General features: G+C 42.1%; 1 long non-coding RNA gene across 2 annotated transcripts; it reads left to right on the top strand.

Annotated features, from left to right (window-relative positions):
- Positions 1-336: 336 nt before the first annotated feature.
- On the top strand, positions 337-15838 carry LOC130294647 (uncharacterized). 2 transcript variants are annotated; one of them, XR_008848569.1, is made up of 4 exons: positions 337-383; positions 6403-6489; positions 14274-14527; positions 15440-15838. It is a non-coding gene; the product is annotated as an uncharacterized LOC130294647 (long non-coding RNA). The 2 variants fall into 2 exon arrangements; XR_008848571.1 differs by lacking the exon at positions 337-383 and adding an exon at positions 4689-4719.
- Positions 15839-18413: the final 2575 nt, after the last annotated feature.

Genomic DNA, 18413 nt, shown 5'->3' with positions numbered 1-18413 from the left:
AAAATCTGTTATTTATGGGGAACACCCTAAATTGAGGTCTACATTCTTCTTGTCTGGGTTTCATTTAGATCTTCACCTAAATTGACCAAGGCCCTCCGCAGGTGTTCCACACCCTGACTGGGACTGGGCCATTGCACCTTCACCCTATCAAAACCTGCACAAAAGAAAAGTTGTCCAGTTGCCCATAGCAACCAATCAGATAGCTTCTTTCATTTTGCAGAGGCCTTGTTAAAAATGAAAGAAGCGATCTGATTGGTTGCTATGGGCAACTTTCCTCTGGACAGGTTTTGATAAATCTCCCCCATCATATGACTAATCTCTACCTATGGAATGGAGCTGTGTAGGGGAAGCAGGTGCTGAGACGTGGGGCCTGCGATTAATGTGTAAGTAACCTTCCAATCCTTCAGCCTGACAAGGGAGACTCCTCTTCATCCTCTTCAGGGTAGGAAGAAGACCCCAGCTGTGAGGAGATGACATGGCCCCGAGCCTCTCACTATGGACCGCTGCACAGAATATCACTTTTCATGGGCTGTAATGTGGAGCGTGTGCCATAGAGAAGACATTACCATAGTAATGAGCAGAAGATGGATCCTCTCTGTAATATCCTGTGTGAGGCCTCCAGTCACATACGACACAACACAGTCACATATGACACAACACAGTCACATATGACACAACACAGTCACATATGACACAACACAGTCACATACGACACAACACAGTCACATACGACACAACACAGTCACATAAAACACAACACAGTCACATATGACACAACACAGTCACATATGACACAACACAGTCACATATGACACAACACAGTCACATATGACACAACACAGTCACATATGACACAACACAGTCACATACGACACAACACAGTCACATAAAACACAACACAGTCACATATGACACAACACAGTCACATATGACACAACACAGTCACATATGACACAACACAGTCACATATGACACAACACAGTCACATACGACACAACACAGTCACATAAAACACAACACAGTCACATATGACACAACACAGTCACATATGACACAACACAGTCACATATGACACAACACAGTCACATATGACACAACACAGTCACATATGACACAACACAGTCACATATGACACAACACAGTCACATATGACACAACACAGTCACATATGACACAACACAGTCACATACGACACAACACAGTCACATAAAACACAACACAGTCACATATGACACAACACAGTCACATACGACACAACACAGTCACATGACACAACACAGTCACATATGACACAACACAGTCACATACGACACAACACAGTCACATAAAACACAACACAGTCACATATGACACAACACAGTCACATATGACACAACACAGTCACAACACAACAGTCACATACAACACAACACAGTCACTTACAACACAACAGTCACATACAACACAACAGTCACATACAACACAACACAGTCACATATGACACAACACAGTCACAACACAACAGTCACATACAACACAACACAGTCACATAAAACACAACACAGTCACATATGACACAACACAGTCACATATGACACAACACAGTCACATATGACACAACAGTCACAACACAACAGTCACATACAACACAACACAATCACTTACAACACAACACAGTCACTTACAACACAACATTCACATACAACACAACAGTCACATACAACACAACACAGTCACATACGACACAACACAGTCACTTACAACACAACACAGTCACTTACAACACAGTCACATACGACACAACACCGTCACTTACAACACAACACAGTCACAACACAGCACAGTCACATACAACACAGTCACAACACAACACAGTCACTTACAACACAACACAGTCACATACGACACAACACAGTCACATACGACACAACACAGTCACAACACAACACAGTCACTTACAACACAACAGTCACATCCAACACAACAGTCACATACAACACAACACAGTCACATACGACACAATACAGTCACTTACAACACAACACAGTCACAACACAACACAGTCACTTACAACACAGTCACATACGACACAACACCGTCACTTACAACACAACACAGTCACATACAACACAGTCACTTACAACACAACACAGTCACATACGACACAACACAGTCACATACGACACAACACAGTCACATACGACACAACACAGTCACTTACGACACAACACAGTCACATACGACACAACACAGTCACATACGACACAACACAGTCACAACACAACACAGTCACATACAACACAGTCACATACGACACAACACCGTCACTTACAACACAGTCACATACAACACAGTCACATACAACAGTCACATCCGACACAATACAACACAGTCACATACAACACAATACAGTAACACAGTCACACACGGCAAAACACAGTCACAAAAGTGACATTCATAAAAATATTATATATCTTTATTTTAATAATATATAATAGTCAGAGGCAGCTTTTCCTTATGTTATAGCTAATCGTTGTACTATACATTTGTGTATACAAGGTACAGTTACATAAAACAGATAAAAGATAGATATGAGATAGATAGATAGATATGATATAGATAGATAGATATGAGATAGATAGATAGATATGAGATAGATAGATAGATAGATATGAGATAGATAGATAGATAGATAGATAGATATGAGATAGATAGATAGATATGAGATAGATAGATATGAGATAGATAGATAGATGATAGATATGAGATAGATAGATATGAGATAGATAGATAGATAGATATGAGATAGATAGATAGATATGAGATAGATAGATAGATAGATATATAGATAGATATGAGATAGATAGATATGAGATAGATAGATAGATATGATGTAGATAGTTTTAAAGAAATAAGATAGATAGATATATGAATAGATAGATGAATAGATAATTGATAACCGATCAATGGATAGCATTTTTTCCCTCACATCAGAATGGAGCATAGAAAATGACTTTACAATGTCTCATCATATTGTATGATGGATTCTTCAGTCTTTTGATTGCTCCATTTCTCCTGGGGTCATATATGCAGCTTTACTCCAAAATTCTCCTATTTTCCAAACCAATGCACTTGATAACCATCCGTCGCTCTGTCCTGTGATTACCGCCTCTTATTACCTTTCAGAGCGTTATACTGTGCGTCACCGTGCGGTTATTCTGCCGTATTCCTCTCTTCTATAATCTCCGTTGACTCCACGTTTCTTAGTTTTTCGCGTCTCTGTAAGAATCACGATACAGAACGTGGACCACAGAGATGAATATTCTATAAATATAAGAGAGGTCCATTAGAACGACTGGGCCCCAGACCCCATCTGTACAGCAGCTGAAGGCTCATGAATGATCAATGGAGCCGGCATGGAGATCTCCTAGGACAATGTGACACAATGGGGGCCAACACCATTTAAAGGATGAAAACAAAGTTTATGATGGTTCTCCTTCAGTTCATTCAAAAATTTGAATACCCCCACTTTTCCCATAAAAAAATAAAAATAAAATAAAAATAATCATGTGGTATTGCCGCGTGTGTAAATGTCTGAATAATTAAAATATAAGGGTAGTAAAATCGCACGGTCGATGGCGTTCATGTAAAAAAAATATCAAAGTCCAAAATTGTGCATTATTGGTCACTTCATTCACCATAAAAAAATTTAGAAAAAGTGATCAAAAAGTCCCATCAAAACAAAAAGGGTACCGATAAAAACTACAGACCACGGCGCAAAAAATGAGCCCTCATATAGCCCTGTATAGCCCCTGTAGGTGGAAAATTGAAAGCGTTATGATTTTTAGAAGGGGAGGGGGAAAAAAATGAAAGTGCAGGTGGGGATAAGATGTCTGATCGCGGGGGTCCCCAGCGGCGGGCCCTCCGCGATCAGACATCTTATCCCCACCTGCACTTTAATTTTTTCCTCCTCCCCTCCTAATAATCAGGGGACGGGGCATCGTGACCCCACCCCCTCGTGATTTCACGTCTGCCCTCCTCAATGCAAGTCTATGGAAGGGGCGTCACACCCCCTCCCATAGACTTGTATTAAGGGGGCGGGGCATGATGTCATGAGGGGGCGGGCCGTGACGTCACGATGCCCCGTACCCCGCACCGCCCGTCATCAGCCTCGGAGAAAACTTAGCTCTGGGCTGCTGCAGGGGGGATCGTGGGGGGTCCCCAGCGGCGGGCTCTCCGTGATCAGACATCTTATCCCCTTTGGATAGGGGATAAGATGTCCAATAGAGGAGTACCCCTTTAAGGTCAAAATAGGCTTCGTCCCCAAGGGGTTAATATCACAAGAACCTGCCATTTTAAAAGGGTGTGTATACTTTTTATACCCACTGTATGCCACTACAGAAAGTTATGAACATTTTTTCTTCAGATGAAAGCGTTTGGTAGAGGAAAAAATACCTGGAATAAATAGTAATAGATCTGTTATAATAAAATGAAATAAAATAAAAACAATCATATAATATATGCATTCGGGGCCCTTTGCAATTAATGGCCCAGATGTATCAAACTGTGTGAGAGAAACAGTGGAGAGATTTTCCCCCAGCAACCAATCACAGCTCAGCCAACAAGCTCTGGTAAAGTGAAAGCTGAGCTGTGATTGGTTGCTGGGGGGAGAATCTCTCCACTTTTTCTCTCACACAGTTTGATGAATCTGGGCCTATATGTATATGAGAACGAAAAATAGTAAATGCATAAATACATTTATTTTTCATATACAGTGGTCTCTCAACATACGATGGTAATCCGTTCCAAATGGACCATCGTTTGTTGAAACCATCGTATGTTGAGGGATCCGTGCAATGTAAAGTATAGGACAGTGGTCTACAACCTGCTGACCTCCAGATGTTGCAAAACTACAACACCCAGCATGCCCGGACAGCCAACGGCTGTCCGGGCATGCTGGGAGTTGTAGTTTTGCAACAACCGGAGGTCCGCAGGTTGAAGACCACTGGTATTGGAGGTTATACTCACCTGTCTCCGCCGCTCCGGACTGTCACCGCTCATCAACGCTGCCCTGGATGTCGCCCTCCATCGCTGTCGCCGCGTCCCCGGGGTGTCCCCGACGCTCCGGCAAGGCCTCTGCTTCCCCGGCATCCTCGCTCTCCGTCGCCGCCATCACGTCGCTACGCACGCCGCTCCTATTGGACGACGGGATGGCATGCGCAGCGACGTGATGATGACGATGGAAAGCGCCGGCGATACAGGGGATCCCGAAGAGGACGCGCTGGAGCCCCGGGGACAGGTAAGTGATCGTCAAACGGCTATCCGGTGGCAGCTGAAGCAGTCTGCGCTGCCGGATAGCCGTTTATGCGATGGCCCCGACATACAAAAGCATCGTATGTTGATGCTGCCTTCAACATGCGATGGCCTCTGAGAGGCCATCCTATCTTGAAATGATCGTATGTCGGGGCCATCGTAGGTCGGGGGGGTCACTGTATATCATATTGTTTAATTGGTAGTGGGCAGCCACAAGGGCCCTGCGGCCGGCCTCTCACGTTTATTCTTGTATGGTTTTATATCTTAGTAAATGCTTGTTTATCCTCTTACCCAGTATATGATGAATTCAGAATACAGATTTTTTTTTATTACTACTATAAGACACTGATTTAGTGAGACTAAAGGGATAAATATAAATGTTTTTATTTTATATTATTATAACAAATCTATTGTTATTTATTGTATTTTATTACTATTTTTAAAGGGAACCAATCATCAGCTTTTACCCTATATAACGCTTGGCAAAGTGTTATATAGGGTAAAATCTTCATCCTCACCATCCCAGGGGACACTCCTGCCCCCAGGGATGTTCAGGATATGAACTTATAAACTGCCCCCCGCCGGCCCAGTAAGTAGTCCCCTGGGCGAGGAGTTCCTCTCACCTAGTTTTGTGCCTTCAGCCAACAGCGATGCCCCCTCCGCTTGATTGACGGGCCGCGTTATTGCTCTGCTCACTGAACAGATGGAGCAGAGTGATGACGCGGCCCGTCAATGAAGCGGAGGGTACGTTGCTGCCAGCCAAAGACACAGGACTAGGTGAGGGGAACTCCCCACCCCGGGGACTACTTACGGGGCCGACGGGGAGCAGTTTATAGGTTCACATCCTCACCATCCATGGGGGCAAGAGCGTCCCCTGGGGATGGTGAGGATAAAGATTTTACCTTATATAACGCTTTGCCAAAATCTGATGCTTGGTTCCCTTTAATATTATTTAGACATTTACTGTAGAGACTAACTCCTCTCCATATGCTTTTTTTTCTTTGAGTTTCTGTAGGCACATTGGGGGCGATTTATCAAAACATGTCCAGAGGAAAGGTTGCTTAGTTGCCCAAAGCAACCAATCAGATCACAAAAACTGTTATGTCCTAGATGTCAAAACTGAATGTTCAGGGCCCGACCAATTGGTAGAACTAGCGGGTGAGAAAAGCGCAGCTGACCGAGACAGTGCCATAGCCAGTAAGTATGTCTCGCTTAATCCTCTTTACCCAGCTATTCTTGCTATCGATCAAGATCTAAACACTCAGACCCCGACCAATCAAAACTTTTGACGTTTTTTTTTTTACCTCTGTGTGGTGTAGATGAGCTGCACTACTCCAAATGATCAAGCACCTCTCTGGAATGGAAACCACTCACTTCATTAGCCCATACACCATGAGATTATATGGGTAGAGATCGGTCACAATTTTTCAGACTTCATTCAGATTTCAGCCAGGATTGGATGTTTTTCTTGGTAAGAAAAGGCTTCCATCTTGCCACCCTAACCCATAGCCCATTGATATGAAGAATAAAGAAGATTGTTGTCACATGTAGCGCACAGCCAGTACTTGCCAGAAATTCCTGCAGTTCCTTTAATTTTGCAGTAGGCCTCTTGAAGGCCTTCCTGACCAGTTTTCTTCTCATACTTTCATACATTTTGGAGGGGCATCCAGTTGTCAATACAATGCAAATTATCACTGGTGCATAATAACCCTAACCAGTTACCCCGTGGTACGTTGACATCTACCCTGCCTCTACTCAACAAACTCAAACATAGAGCCCTGCGTGAGACTGTTTTCTTAATCCCCTTCTGGATGAATTTCTGACCATTGCCATTCGCTCCCATGACATGTGTTTCCAATCCCTCCTACTCCCACAAACATTTTGTCACAGATTTTAGAAATAGTACCCCCGTGTCATTTTATTACTCCCCTGTGCAATTTCATCAGCCCCTGTGGCATTTCAGAGGTTTGCAGGACTCTGCAAGATTTTGCTGGACTAGTTGTATGTTCTGTGACTGTCTGCAGTCTAACCTCATTACCGCCCGCAAGTTTTTTATTTATTTTACTGTGGGACCCAGGGGGAATGCCGCTCATTTGCACCATCTAGGGTGGGGACAGGTGCCAATAAATGTAGCCTCCTCCTCTCTCCCCTAGATTAACTATCTGCTGACTGGCTATCACATGTGAGGCACTAGCCATAATGGTCACTCTTTGTAGGACAAATGTAAATATAAAGGACATATCTGCCAAATTACCAACAGTCCCACCTCACTGATGTACAGGAAAAGATTGAGTTCCCCTTTAGGGAGTCATACTTAAAGGGGTACTCTGCCCCTAAACATCTTATCCCCTATCCAAAGAATAGGGGATACAATGTCTGATCGCGGGGGTCCAGCCGCAGAGACCCCTGCGATTTCTGGCACAGCACTCCGCTCCGGATGACGGGTGACCTCAGCCTTCACGCCTCCTTCATTCATGTCTATGGGAGGAGGCGTGACATCTATGTACTAGCCACCACGCCCCCTCCCAAAGACATGAATGGAGCATGATGCCATGAACACAGTAGCTCCAATGTCCAGAATGCTGCGGCACTGGCCTGGAGATTGCGGGGGTCCCAGTGGCCGGTTCCCCCCAGCCCCCTCACTATCAGACATCTCCAAAAGATAGAGGGTAAGATGTTTAAGGGTGGAGTACCCCTTTAAGGACATTCTCTATTCTCAGTAGAAATGACTAGAAATGACCCCATAGCTGTCATGGAAGTAGTGACAGAGCTCACGTGAATCACTGTTTTTTGGCTTTAAAGATCATTTTATTACGTTGACAAGAAATCCATCCCATCACCCCAGCAGCGGCTTTTAATTTCGGTGTTTAACTTTGAGAGAGAGCATCTCGTTCTGAGGTGACTGGGGGGGGGGGGGCTGGGTTGTCTTTTTGCTTTTTTTTTTTTTCCTTCCCTCCCTGATCTTAATCAATAAAATCAATGGATAATGTCTCACTGGCTGTTAAATGCCTAGGCTTTCTTGGTGAGTGACCATATGATGAATGGGCAGTAATACGGCCCTACAGAGAGGTCAGGGGGTCCCTATCACCTTGAGAAGCAGCTGTCTTTCTTCCTACAGCTGCTGAGATGGCCATCGACGCTGGCAAAGGCTGCGAGTTATTTATTTATTTTTATTTTATTTTTTGTTTCGCTTTTTTACATTTTTTTATTTTACTTTATACGCTCCTATGTTCTCCGCCATTACATTATATGCAGATACAATTACCGGCAGCTATGCTATTATATTGTGTCATGCTATATAATTATATATCGCATTCGCATGCCAGGATGAGCGCGAGGCATCAATCACCGCGCCGACGGCATCTCTTTTTTTTTATGTATCTACGCAGTTGTATTAATAGCACAGGAACAATAACCTCTTGTTGCTCAGATAGGCGCCAAAACCCTAGTCAAGTATATACTTCACAGATTCACAAAACATTGTGCGACAAATTTGTTACATTACTTACAAAAGCGGCAAATGATAAATTATCCCCGTTTTCCAAAAAAAGGTAATTTTTCACCTTCTTACCGCAGTGTTTCCCAACCAGGGTGCCTCCAGCAATTGCAAAACTACAACTCCCAGTATGCCCGGACAGCCTTTGGCTGTCCTGACATGCTGGGAGTTGTGGCTTTGCAACCGCTGGACGTGTCCTGTTTGTGGGACACTGCATTACCTGGATGTCCCTATAATAAATGCTATCATAAAAAAATAATACAGAACATTTTTCAAATGATCATTACCTCCTTCCCAGATTATTTTATCGGTTTCTTGTGGAAGTTGAGGGGAGAACGAACTAAGACCAAGGCAGAGTTCACTCTAGCGGGATGTAGGAGCATTTTTGCGTTCGTATTTCAGCCACAAGTCCCCGTCTAAATCGGCCGAAAATGACAGCTGACGGTTCATGTCATCAAATCCTCAATTTGGCTGTAATCTTGATGCGAAAATACGTTTACATCACGGTAGTGTGAAGCGGCTAAATTGTTGGTACAAAAAAAAAAATGGAGTAGAACCCCAAGCATGACCTGACAATTGATCAGACTATTGTGGCCATAATGATGTGCAGACAAGACCCTAAATAATAAATTCAGGCCCCAAAATTTACACACACACACATATATATATATATATATATATATACAGTGACCCCCGACATACGATGGCCCCGACATACGATAATTTCAACATGCGATGGCCTCTGAGAGGCCATCGCATGTTGAAGGCAGCATCAACATACGATGCCGCATAAACGGCTATCCGGCAGTGCCGTTTATGCGGGGACGCGGCGACAGCGATGGAGGGCGACATCCAGGGCAGCGGTGACGGGTCCGGAGCGGTGGGGACCATGAGTACAGCTTCATATACTTTACACTGCACGGATCCCTCAACATACGATGGTTTCAACAAACGATGGTTCATTTGGAATGGATTACCATCGTATGTTGAGGGACCACTGTATATATATGTAAAATAGAAAAAATCTTTGCAGCACTCCTTGGTATAGTATGCTTATGGTGCCAGCATCCAAATGTTTCTGCTCCCATGTAGCCATTTTCAAGCTTGAAAATGGCTCCATAGGAGCAGCAGAAACGTTGCTTCATAGAATATGAGAAAATAAATTCACCTTTGTGTATTGGAGTGCTGCATCCTTGGCGTCTATATATATATATATATATATATATATATATATATATATATCAATATTGGGGAATATTTATCAAAACCTGTCCAGAGGAAAAGTTGCCCAGTTGCCCATAGCAACCAATCAGATTCCTTCCTTCATTTTTCAGAGGCCTTGTTAAAAATGAAAGATAAATCTCCTCCAATGTGTGTGTGTGTATGTATGTATCTGTAAGTGTGTGTATGTATGTCTATGTATGTGTGTGTGTATGTATGTCTATGTATGTGTGTGTATGTATGTCTATGTATGTGTGTGTATGTATGTATGTCTATGTATGTGTGTGTGTGTGTGTGTATGTATGTATGTCTATGTATGTGTGTGTGTATGCATGTCTATGTATGTGTGTATGTATGTCTATGTATGTGTGTGTATGTATGTCTGTGTGTGTATGTATGTCTATGTATGTCTGTGTGTATGTATGTGTGTAGGTATGTATCTGTATGTCTATGTATGTGTGTATATATGTCTATGTGTGTGTATGTATGTATGTATGTCTATGTATGTGTGTGTATGTATGTATGTATGTATCTGTATGTGTGTGTATGTATGTCTATGTATGTGTGTGTGTGTGTGTATGTATGTCTATGTATGTGTGTGTATGTATGTATCTGTATGTGTGTGTATGTATGTGTATGTATGTCTATGTATGTGTGTGTATATATGTCTATGTGTGTGTGTGTGTATGTATGTGTATGTATGTCTATGTATGTGTGTGTATGTATGTATGTATCTGTATGTGTGTGTATGTATCTGTAAGTGTGTGTATGTATGTGTGTGTGTTTATATGTGTATGTATGTATGTACTGTATGTATGTGTGTGTTTGTATGTATATGTGTGTATAGAGATATGTAGATCAGCTCACCAAATCACCATCCCATCCACAGCACGGCAGGTGTGCGGCAACACCAACGTATCAGAAAGGAGAGGAAATTGCCAACGTGGAATATGCAAAAAATCCCTTTATTGTATAAAATCCAAAACTCAGGACAGGATAACCATAATGACGCGTTTCAGACGTGGACCGCCCTTAGTCATACACACTATGACAAAGGGCGGTCAATGCCTGAAACGCATCATTATGGTTATCCTGTCCTGTGTTACGGATTTTATACAATAAAGGGAATTTCCTCTCCTTTCTGGCATGTGTGTGTATGTGTGTGTGTGTGTGTGTATGTATGTATGTATGTTCCATCATCACTTCCATATGGCTAAAGATATTAACATGAAACTTGGTACACATTTTACTTATATGTCAACTACAAACATAGAATAGATAGATTAACCCTTTCCCACCCCCATTTGCGAGGGTCAGGGTATTTGTTTAAAGTCCCATACAAGTCTATGGGAAATATATGTTACTGCATAACTAACTTCCAAACAGCTGGAGATATTTCGATAATACTTGATCCCATGTTACTTACAGTATATGTCCAACAAAAATATAGGATAGTTAATTTAACCCTAACCTACCCCTATTTGCAAGGGTCAGGGTTTTTGTTTAAAGTCCAATGCAAATCTATGGGAAATGTATGTTCCAGCATAGCTTATATTACGTATGGCTGGAGATATTTCAATAATACTTGGTCGCATGTTACTAAAATGTCCACTAAAAATAGAGGATAGTAAATTTATCCCTAACCTACCCCCTTATGTGAAGGATGGGGTTTTTGTTTCAAGTCCCATACAAGTACACTGGGGAGAACAAGTATTTGATATACTGCTGATTTTGCAGGTTTTCCTACTTACAAAGCATGTAGAGGTCTGTAATTTTTATCACACGTACTCTTCAACTGTGAGGTACGAAATCTAAAACAAAAATCCAGAAAATCACATTGTATGATTTAAAAAATAATAATTTGCATTTTATTGCATGACCTACCAAGCAGTAAGAATTCCGTCTCTCACAGACCTGTTATTTTTTCTTTAAGAAGCCCTCATGTTCTCCATTTATTACCTGTATTAACTGAACCTGTTTGAACTTGTTACCTGTATAAAAGACATTTGTTCACACACTCAATCAAACAGACTCCAACCTCTCCACAATGGCCAAGACCAGAGAGCTGTGTAAGCTGTGACATCAGGGATAAAATTGTAGAGCTGCACAAGGCTGGGATGGGCTACAGGACAATAGGCAAGCAGCTTGGTGAGAAGGCAACAACTGTTGGCACAATTATTAGAAAATGGAAGAAGTTCAAGATGATGGTCAATCTCCCTCGATCTGGGGCTCCATGCAAGATCTCACCTTGTGGGGCATCAGTGGTCACGAGAAAGGGGAGGGATCAGCTCAGAACTACATGGCAGGACCTGGTCAATGACCTGAAGAGAGCTGGGACCACAGTCTCCAAGAAAACCATTAGTAACACACAATGCCGTCATGGATTAAAATCCTGCATGCAAGGTCCCCCTGCTCAAGCCAGTGCACGTCCAGGCCCATCTGAAGTTTGCCATTGACCATCTGGATGATCCAGAGGAGGAATGGGAGAAGGTCATGTGGTCTGATGAGACAAAAATAGAGCTTTATGGTCTAAACTCTACTCGCTGTGTTTGGAGGAAGAAGTAGGATGAGTACAACCCCAAGATCACCCTCCCAACCATGAAGCATAGAGTTGGAAACATCATTCTTTAGGGTTGCTTTTCTGCAAAGGGGACAGACCAACTGCACCGTACTGAGGGGAGAATGGATGGGGCCATGTATAGCATGATCTTGGCCAACAACCTTCTTCCCTCAGTAAAAGCATTGAAGATGGGTCATGGCTGGGTCTTCCAGCATAAAAACAACCCGAAACACACAGCCAGGGCAACTAAGGAGTGAACCCTGAACCCAATAGAAACTCTTTGAAGGGAGCTGAAAATCCGTATTGCCCAGCGACAGCCCCGAAACCTGAAAGATCCGGAGAAGGTCTGTATGGAAGAGTGAGCCAAAATCCCTGCTGCAGTGTGTGCAAACCTGGTCAAGAACTACAGGAAATGTCCGATCTCTTTAACTGCAAACAACGGTTTCTCGACCAAATATTAAGTTATGCTTTTCTGATGTATCAAACACTTATAGTATGTCATGCAATAAAATGCAAAGAATTTTGAAATACAATGTGATTTTCTGGATTTTTCTTTCTAGATTCCGCATCTCACAGTTGAATACCACCTGAGATAAACATTACAAATATCTACATGCTTTGTAAGTAGGAAAACCTGCAAAATCTGCAGTGTATCAAATACTTGTTCTCCCCACTGTATATGGGACTTCGGGTACCTTACTCCACAAGCCCCGCATCTCCTGGTGAGTGCGTCAGTCTGGCTTAAAAGCCACACCCTTCACACATACTACGCCTCATCTCTCAAAGACATGCCCACCCTTTAAGCCACACCCCTTTTATGTCCATTTTTTTTTAATTGGTCTGTCTTGAAAATCATGTCCAGTCCCACAAAATCCCCTTCTATTTTTGGCTTACAATATCTTCTTTACAACTCAGCCACACCTGAGGACGGGATATGAGGATGAGATATGAGGTTGGGATAGAAGGACGGGATAAAAGGTCGGGATATGAGGATGAGATATGAGGTTGGGATATGAGGTCGGGATACATGGATGGCATATGAGGGCAGAATATGATGATGAGATATGAGGTCGGGATATGAGTACAATATATGAGGTCAAAAGCTTCCTCCTTTGTTGCTTTTCTTCCCTAATCCTTGTTGGTCACATTCCATTTTTCTATTGATAAGAAACTGTGCAGATGTCATCAAATTAATGGAAACAAAGGGAATTAACACCAGACCCTTGTGTCCTGGGGGGGCAAAATCAGACGCCATAATTGTCGGCTCCCTTTCTTCAATGTATGCCACAACCCTTGTGTACATAGGCCCCATTGCAGCCGCCATGGCTCCAACAGTGCCAGTTATGCCCCTGCCTATAATGTGGTTAAAAGGCTATTCTGGAACCTTGGGAAGGGATGATAAGGAAAGAAAACCTGTACTTACCTGGCACTGATCCCCCCTGCTCCGGAGCACTTTCCTATTCCCCTCTTGACACATAGGAAATCCCATTCACTGGGAAATATGGGTCACCATTATGGCCAGTGATCGGCTAATATAGAAATCATGGCTTATAAAAAACACCACTAGGGGCCCCCATACCACCCATAACATGGTCCTGTCCAGCTACAGCATCATCTTTGTCCCAGCTACAGCACAGGATGGGATAATGTCCATGAAGTGAGGATGGGACTAGCACTCTTCTGTGCCCACTTCTGTCCTTTCAGACTGCAGCATGAAAACAGAGAGGAAGAGGTTACAGAGCAGCCTGCAGTGATTCGACAAAGAGATCCAGCACAGCAGAGCAGACTCAGGGAGGAAGTGAATTCATTTGGAGTGAGGGCGGGCTCAGTGCTTGACCCGGACATGCCCCTTCCTGAGTATTGGACGTCAGAATGAGTGAGCAGCAGAACAGAGGGATTTGTGAGCCAAATACAGAAGCTAGACACAAAAAATAGATGTAACGAATCTGCATGACCTAGTAAGTAAAATATAGAAGCATTAATATCACAGGTAGGATTTAAGGCTCAGCAATATCCCTACATGAAAAACAATTCTAAACATCTTATTCCGACGCTGATATTTAACCACCTGCAATTATGGGCTGAACTCCTGAGGCTGCACTACTGACATATTCGATGACAACCTGTCGAGATATGATCTCTGCCAAGTGCAATGTTGTCATGGAGATAGAATCAAACATCCTGACAAGTGTGTATATGTGGGGATAGTGATCTATTCGTATGGGCATAACGTGAGGCTCCTTGGCGCAAAATCTGAAACTGGGTCCCCTCCCCATATATCTTTTAATGTGGCAGATGGGCCTGTGGGCACCTGGGCTTGGATGTGACCACTATCTTTACACCCCTGTATATCTGCTGATATGAATTCATAAATGGTTTCCATGACAACACTGCACCTGATAGAAATCAGAAAGCAAAGTGTTGTTATCCGAATCTCTCAGTAGTGCAGCCTCAGGCTTCAGGCCCGATTTCTCAGTTGGCTCTGGCAACTATAAAGATATATCAAGAAATTAATCAGCACAGAATTTTGGGAATAATTAGATAAAAAGTGATGGACATCCACTGTACAGATAATTGTCCTCTCTGGGATGCTTGAGTCTCCTATAGATCAATACTTTTTATATCTGACTATAATAGAAGCAAAGGGGTCACGGGCAATGTCCTGCTACGTTACAGATGTAGGAGAGTCTGTCGCTTGGCATTATGGGATAGCACTAGTTTTCAATAGGACTGCAGGTAAAAACCAACCCAGAGAGTTATTATAGGGAACAAAAGAAACAGTTAAATGTCACATTTGGCTCTGCTACATCTGTATCTCTCGGGGCTTGATTGATTTTTGTTAAGCTGCAATCTTTCTAATTTCTCCACAGATTGTCTCAGCGAAGCTTGGCCTGACCGTGCAGCCCGCAGCGTACTCACCAATCCGTACGCATGACTGCCCAAAGTCAAAAGAAGAGGGTGACAGTGATAATGTTCACATTCACCCCAGTGAGTAAATGACGCTCTCATTACTGGGCATTTACAGAAGTTCAATGACCGATGACCATTACAAAGACAGCAAGCGTGCCAGCCCCTGTCCTCCTGTGACTCCGCAAGCTGCCAGGATTCACAAGTCAAATTCATTTTACGGCATTAAAAGAATAGTAATAAATTGTTGGAAAAAAGGTTCTAAAAACATGTAAGAATTCATGAACATTTGCAGTTTGCCATTTGACAGTGTAGAACACACTCTGTAGTTTTAAAGCACTTTTTTGAGCCTCCCCCAAAAAAAAAATATTGGGAAAGACTGTTTTTTCTGCATTTGGAATTTTTTTTTTTTTTTTTTTGGCCATACAGTATTTGTAGTTACAGAAAAAGCTATAGCCCAACAGATGGTATATTAATTTGGGACGTATTTTGGCACATAAACAACCGCCCCAAAAAAGGCATAACACTTAAAGGGGTACTCCAGCAAATATTTTTATGACCCCTTTCAAAAAATTAAAAAAAAATACACACACACACATATATATATGTGTATTTTATATATATATGGAAGACAGATACGAACAGCACATCCATAACATTTTTGCGATTAATCGGTGCACGCCATCATCTGGGTCTTGGTCAGAGATCCCAATGTTCAAGATATCCACAGGTAAGGATAGCAGCACACAAAAAGTTTCAAACCCAGGTGTAGTTTATTTCATCCTCAGCACAATACAAGCATGCTTGAGAAAGACGATGTGAGATTGTTGAAACGTCGCACCTTTGTATTGTGCTGAGGATGAAATAAACTACACACGTTTCGGAGAGGTCCCCCTTTTTCAATGGCTGAATAAGACTGACCATAAAAAAGGTGGTCTCTTAACCCCTTAAGGACCAGGCCAATTTTATTTTTGCGTTTTCGTTTTTTCCTCCTCGTCTTCTTAAATCCATAACTCTTTTATATTTCCATCTACAGACCCATATAAGGGCTTGTTTTTTGTGTGACCAATTGTACTTTGTATTAAAACCTCTCATTTTACCATAAAATGTACGGCGAACCCCAAAAATTATTTTTTTTAGTGAGGAAATTTAAATGAAAACCACAATTTTGCACATTTTGGAGGATTTTGTTTTCACGCTGTACACTTTACGGTAAAAATGACATGTGTTCTTTATTTTGTGGGTCAATACAATTAAAATGATACCCATGGCTAGATACTTTAAGATTTTTGTACCGCTTAAAAAAAAATCTAAAACTTTTTGTACAAAGTCAGCAATCTAAAATCACCCTATTTTGACCACCTATAACTTTTTCATTTTTCCGTATATAGAGCGGTATAAGGGCTCATTTTTTGCGCTGTCATCTGTACTTTTCATCGATACCACATTTGTATATATAAAACGTTTAGATAATTTTTAATACATTTTTTTTGGAATAAAATGTGACAAAAAAGCAGAATTTTTGGACTTTTTTTTAATCTTACAGGATTTAATCTTACAGGGTCATTAACATTATATTTACGCCGTTCATCGTACGGGATCATTAACATTATATTTTGATAGTTTACGCACACGACTATACCAAATATGTGTTAAAAAAAAAAAACGCTTTTTGGGGGTAAAATGGGAAAAACTGTCAATTTTCAATTTTATTGGGGGAGGGGATTTTTCACTTTTTTTATTTTTACATTTTTCAACTTTTTTTTTTTTTTACACTTTTTATGTCCCCACAGGGACTATGTCTAGCAATCTTTTGATTGCTAATATTGTTCAGTGCTATGCATAGGACACAGCACTAATCAGTATTATCGGCGATCTTCTCCTCTGGTCTGCTCGATCTCAGACCAGAGCAGGAGACGCCGGGAGATGGACCGAGGCAGGTGAAGGGACCTCCGTCCGCCATTACAGATGATCAGATCCCTGTGGCAGTGCCACAGGTGATCCGATCATCTATTTTAACCTCTTAAGGACCCAGGACGTATGGGTACGTCCTGGGTCCCGGTCCTGCGATATAACGCGGGGTCAAACGGTGACCCCGCATCATATCGTGGCGGGCCCGGCGTCATAGTGAAGCCAGGACGCGCCGCTAATAGCTCAGGGAGCTGTTCGGGATCGCCGTGGTAAAATCGCGGCATCCCGAACAGCTGTAGCACAGGAGGAGGTCTTCTTACCTTCCTTCCTGCGCTGTCCGATCGCCGAATGAATGCTTCAAGCCTGAGATCCAGGCTTGAGCATTCAATTGCCGAAAACACTGATTGATCCATTCCTATGGAGATGCATCAATCAGTGTAAAAGATCAGTTAATGCAATGTTATAGCCCCCTAAAAAAATCATTAACCCTTTCAATTATCCCTTCCCCTAATTAAAGTTTGAATCACCCGGTATTTCCAAGAATAAAAAAAACACAGTGTAAATAAAAATAAACATATGTGGTATCACCGCGTGCGGAAATGTCCAAATTATAAAAATATACCGCTTTTTAAACCGCTCGTTCAATGGCGTACGCGCAAAAAAATTCCATCACTTTTTATACCACAAAAAAGTGAATAAAAAGTGATAAAAAAGTCTGATCAGAACAAAAATGGTACAGCTAAAAACTTCAGATCATGGCGCAAAAAATGAGCTCTCATAGCGCCCTGAACACGGAAAAATAAAAAAGTTATAGGGGTCAGAAGATGACCATTTTAAATGTATAAATTTTCCTGCAAGTATTCATGATTTTTTTTCTAGAAGTACTACAAAATCAAACCTATACGAGTAGGGGATCATTTTAACCGTATGGATCTACAGAATAAAGATAAGGTGTAATTTTTGCCGAAAAATGTACTGCGTGAAAACGGAAGCCCTCAAAACTTACAAAATAGTGTTTTTTCATAA

Source organism: Hyla sarda, chromosome 1 (genome assembly GCF_029499605.1).
Source record: "Hyla sarda isolate aHylSar1 chromosome 1, aHylSar1.hap1, whole genome shotgun sequence".
Taxonomy (NCBI): Eukaryota; Metazoa; Chordata; class Amphibia; order Anura; family Hylidae; genus Hyla; species Hyla sarda.
The sequence above is the reverse complement of the archived record's forward strand: the minus strand, read 5'-3'. Positions and strand labels throughout refer to the sequence as shown.